We start from the raw sequence: 6000 nt of genomic DNA, 5'->3' as shown, positions 1-6000 counted from the left end.
ATTGCCAGACAACAAATTTTCGAAAAACTGTGCATTATTGTCAATTTCTTCTCACTCTCTTTTGATATTATACTCGATTATTTCATTCATAGGAGATTCTGACCAATAGAAAGCTACAGAAATAAAAATTAAACTGATAATTTTTGATAATATCCGGTCGTCAAGTATATTACGTCAGATGCCCTTCGTTGCTACAAAAAAATACATTCAGTGACATTAATGACAATTAATGTTTTAAAAATTATAAAAGTGATGACTTTCAACCGTCAAATATTTATAACAACTGTGTGTTTAATTGTACTAATTTGTACTTACATAAATAAATTACAATAAAATTTTGGTTTTGAACAGTTTTATTCATGGAATAATCGCAACAAATTGCACTCGATCTCTAAAATTAATATAGAATTTTTGCCCTCGTGACACTTTGACATAATTTTTAAAATTAAAACTGTCAAAGTGTCACTCGGGAAAATTCAATAATTTTAGAGCTCTTGTGCAATTACTACTGATAATTTTTGATAATATTCCGTTGTCAAGCATTACGTCAGATGCCCTTCGTTACTTCCCAAAAATGAACATTCAATGACATTAATGACAATTAATGTTTTACAACTTTTCACAGAGAATACCAAGAAACAGGTTTAGCAAATATTCAAGTGAAGATATCAATAAAATATTAGTTAAAATGATTTAAGAAACAGTTTTATTCATGAAATAATATCAGTGGCTCCTTCTGTAAATTTTTGGCAGTAAAACATAACGGCAAAAGTGATAACAAATATTTGATAAAACTTTTTACAGGAGAGGAATAAACTATCCCAGAGAACGGCAGTTCTCGCCAGTGGCGCGCAACGCCCGTATACATGCGACACTATACTATAGATATATACCTACACGAAATTTTCGATTTTCTAAATCTGACTTAATTAAAAATTGGACCAAATCTCATCTTAAAGTTTAGGAAAAGACTCGCCCATACATATATCAAGCATCCATTTTGGTCAAAGGGTGTGGATTTTACCACCCTTCTCATTTAGGGTATGTTTTTCGTTCTCGTCCCCAAAACTTCCAAAAATTTCAAAAATTTAAGTCCGATCTCTGAGGCTTCTGATAGTACTGATCATTATCTTTTCAACGCATCTTTAATTAAAAATCGGTTATAAAAAGGGGAAAATGTTTGTGGCTATGCGTGTGTATTATGTATATGTGTGTGTAAAAGTTACACCGATCTGAAATTTTTCGTGCTCTTGGCCTGACTCTTCTCACTCCATCTGGTTTCTTGACTATAAATGTGTCTCAACGGCTCCATCTCATTCATTCTCTCTAAGTGGAATAGCCACCACATCCTGTAACTACCAATACTAGGCCCACGTCTAGTCCGAATTGCGTTTCGTTTCTTGGGCCTTGTCGAATTGCGTCCCAAATATTTTGCTTACCTGGCCACCGATAACGTCTAGTCCGAATTGCGTTTCATTTCTTAATTAGCCAACCCAATTGCGGTCAGAGGATAGCTTAATAAATATTAGGTAAGCAGGGAAATATAATAAACGTAATATCAACTAACAGTTTATTTTTATATAAAATATTATATTAAAAAGCACCGAATTTATAACTAACACATTTAACGAAATTGTATCTTGAAATTTCACCCCTGTTATACTGGTTGATTTTCTGTTCGAGAAAAATATATTTGCTGGAGGTATCTACAGGCTTTATCTACATTTCTAGAAATATTTTGTTTAACAGAATTTATTTTTATATAAGAATCGGTTTGAATGCGCTTTAATGTTTCAACAAACAAAAAAATATTAGGATGTGGAGACAAACAATAATTTTTAAATTTTGAATGAAATCCCTCACAAGAATTAGTTGTTCTATATATAGATGCGCTATTCTTTGCCCAAATTTGTGGAGGAAATGTGGAGTCCTCTTCAGTTCCTGAAAATATATTTGCTGGAGGCTTTATCTACAATTCTAGAAATATTTTGTTTAACAGAATTTATTTTTATATAAGAATTGGTTTGAATGCGCTTTAATGTTTCAACAAACAAAAAAATATTAGGATGTGGAGACAAACAATAATTTTTAAATTTTGAATGAAATCCCTCACAAGAATTAGTTGTTCTATATATAGATGCGCTATTCTTTGCCCAAATTTGTGGAGGAAATGTGGAGTCCTCTTCGATATACGTTTCAACTAGATAGTTTGCAAATGCGTCAACTCGATGATCATCTGGTTTTTCAGGCATAAAATCTTCCACAAAACAATCTCCAACTTGGCTCGGAGGAAGATATATTAGGCCAAAAATATGCTTCAGCCATTTACCTATTTCTGAGTTCTCGTTCTTATACTCAGAACTCAACCCCACATTTTATACTTTACGCCACCTGTAACAAGATTATAGAATAAATTCTTTATTCCAGAAAGTACTTACATTCAAGAGAAAGTTTGAAACAGGTCAAATTTTATAAAAAAATACATCTTTAAAAAATAATGAGAATATTTGGGAGCCAATATTTTTATAGAGGTTATGACGACATTTTTTTTGTCAAAAAATAAATTTTTTTGAAGATATTTTACCTACAATTCTTGTTTTAACTTATATCAAATGCAGTTTTTTGTAAAAAAAAATTGAAAAAATAAATATTTGAAAAAATAAATTACAGTGAAGTTTGAAATAAACATATTAAAATGTTTAGTTTTACAGCAAAAAAATATGATGACGTCATAACTCAAGTTTTTCTTAACAATCTATTATTTGCCAGTTACATTGCTATACGTATTACTTACCAAGCTTGAGCAAGATGAAATCGACAACTAACAACATTTGCTTCCAGAAAAACTTCTCGCAGGCTGGAGTGGATACCTAATTCGTAATCAATCACTATTTTCGTTGGATTTAAATTGTATCCCAAATCTTTTTTCTTTAATAATTCGAATAATGTAAGTGAATTTTTGCTTATTAGGTAACAAACAAAATGCAACCGGAACATAAGTGTCATTAATCAATGTATGTAATGTAAACATTTGAAAAAAAAATTTTGTGCAATAATCGAATGTTCCATCCATAAATAAAGTGGAATTGTTACACATAAATGAAAGATTAGACAGACATGAAAAAAGAACAATATTAAACTGTTCATCATTAATCAACAAAAACTGTTCATTTTTGATAGTAAATATTTCAATTTGTTTCAAAAATTCTTGAACATCCTTGGCTGATTTTGGCAATTTTGAAACCGTTTTCAATCGCGTGCGATTAATGTTCTTTTTTATGTATTGGACATCTTTTGTTGACAGAGAGGTAAGTACTTCGCTTTGCTTTTCGATTTCCTTGTGTAACAACTTCGCAGGTCGTTCCGCAATATCTTCTGTCGCTTTTCTTTTAAGAGAATTGTTAACTTTCTGGCGAATTAATACTTCTTCAGCAAGCTCATGATTGTGTTCAGCACTAACTTTTGAAAACACATTATTTAATGTATATAGTTTTGCTTTACACTTTTTATTTGTACAATACTACACAGTTTCACCTTTTTTCATTCCAGTACAACTTTTTTAATTCACGAAACTTTCTAAATTTGAATTTTTGAAAAACTGTAAGTGGTTTTCCCCGTTCACTGAACATCATTTCAAAATCCATTGGTGCGATTGTCTAAGTTCACTCTTTACTGTTTGGAAATAAATTTTACAATTTTAAAAATTCCACCCTATCAAGTTAATCTCCACTTTCTCTTATTTTTACTAATAAACTAATTAGGTAAACCCAGGTAATACTATGTAGGATTAAATTTTATTGTTAGAAACGGAACGCAATTGACCATACAAAACACATTAGCGATATAACCTGAAAATCCCTCAAAATTTTGGTCGCAATTCGGATACCTCCCCCCATCGGCACATTTAGAATGTGTGCATTGTACGTTTGTTAATTTGGAGGTATCCGAATTGCGTCCAAAATTTTGAGGGATTTTCAGGTAATATCGCTAATTTATTTTGTATGGTCAATTGCGTTCCGTTTCTAACAATAAAATTTAATCCTACACAGTATTACCTGGGTTTACAGGGTTTACCTAATTAGATTCTTAGTAAAAATAAGAGAAAGTGGAGGTTAACTTGATAGGGTGGAATTTTTAAAATTACAGTTTATTTCCAAACAGTAAAGAGTGAACTTAGACAATCGGGGGAAACCACTTACAGTTTTTCAAAAATTCAAATTTAGAAAGTTTCGTGAATTAAAAAAGTTTGGTGAAACTGAAAATTAAATGAATTACACAGATTATTCTTTTTGTGTCAATTGATTTAATACAAAAAATTGTTTTGGGCACCCTGTAAAAATAATTATGTAAATGTTTATATTTCTGAACAGATAACTGAATAACCTTCAAATGAGCTAGCACAGGACCCCTATTAGTATTTAAAAAAAATCAACGAATACGTCATCACGCCGATAAGGATGATATCACTATGATGATATATTTTATAAATGCCAAAAAATCATAATTTAAAAATAAAAGTAGACATGTTTCGTGATTTTTCCTTCGCTGGTTTACGAAATAATGAATTTATTAAATTTGGCTTAGCCACACTTTATATTATGTAGAATTAGGTAAATCAAGAAAAGACAAAAATAACCCAAAAAACGATTTATTAACCAAATGTGGTGCATGAAACTCCTCTAAACAAATATCATTATAAAAATACGTTTTAATATAAAACAAGTCATATACAGTCGGAAAAATGAAACAATACCCATGAACGATCACATCAATCTCTTATTTTGTATATGCTATCTTTTTCTATATAACAAACGTTTGTTATTTATAGAAAAAGACATTAAATACAATATAAGTGATTAATGTGATCGTTCATGGGTATTCTTTCATTTTTCCGATTGTAAATGATTATAATGCGAATACAAATATCAAAACATACAAAACTTATATTATAAATTAGAACTACACAAGTAATAAATGAAAATTTCCTATTTTATACAGTATTTTCTGTTTTATTTTTTTTTGTTATTTTTTAAATTATTTTTGTTATTTTTTAAAAACATACAAAACTTATCTTATAAATTAGAACTACACAAGTAACAAATGAAAATTTCTTATTTTATACAGTATTTTCTGTTTTATATCTCTTGTTATTTTTTAAATTAATTTTTTGAATCACTACTATCTACAATACTGGGTAACAGTAATACAATATTACAAAGAATACAATAATTTTTAATTCAACATCATTTCTACGCTATTATGTATGAGTATGCTATGTACTATTATATGAGTACTATATAGTATTCGTATGCGATGTAAAATGTGAATTTTACATAGCATTTTTAGTTTTGTAGTCTATACATTTGAAGATGACAAATACATCTCAAGTTACTTATAGATAAGTAATACATTAAAAAATATCATTATACATACAAGGCGAAAATAGAAATTTTTATAAGTAAAACTAACCTATTAATATATATTTTTTTATTAAGAGCGTAGGCGCAAAAATCCTGTATTTTTGAAAAATAGTATTAGATAAATATATCTCTATAGATATTTAGAAAAAAAGTATTTTTGAAAAATTTAAAGGCATATGCATAGAGTATGAAAGATTACGTTATTACCGAGGGCCGAAAGTCCCTGAAAATTGCTAAGTTTATTTCAAGTTACAGAGGTGAAAAAAAAAACAGACAATTGAGTGTGATTTTTAATTTGAAATATCTTATTCAAAAGAAACTTTTTGTTTATTCTACGGGACTTTCGGCCATGGGTAATAATTTAGTTTTTCATTCTGCGTTTAAATTTTTCAAAAATATTTATTAGTCTTTTCATGATTCGAAAAAAATGATTGCATTTAAAAAGCATTGGCTCGAAATTTTGCGCCTACGCTTTTAAAGCGTAGCTTTTATACTGGTGTTGTATTAACTATTACTGATTACTCAAACTATCAGCTAAATCTGTTAGAAATTCGATATATTGTGCTGGTCCTAACATCGC

Source organism: Diabrotica virgifera, chromosome 1 (assembly GCF_917563875.1).
Source record: "Diabrotica virgifera virgifera chromosome 1, PGI_DIABVI_V3a".
In the NCBI taxonomy this organism is placed as follows: domain Eukaryota; kingdom Metazoa; phylum Arthropoda; class Insecta; order Coleoptera; family Chrysomelidae; genus Diabrotica; species Diabrotica virgifera.
This window is presented reverse-complemented; position numbering follows the sequence as displayed.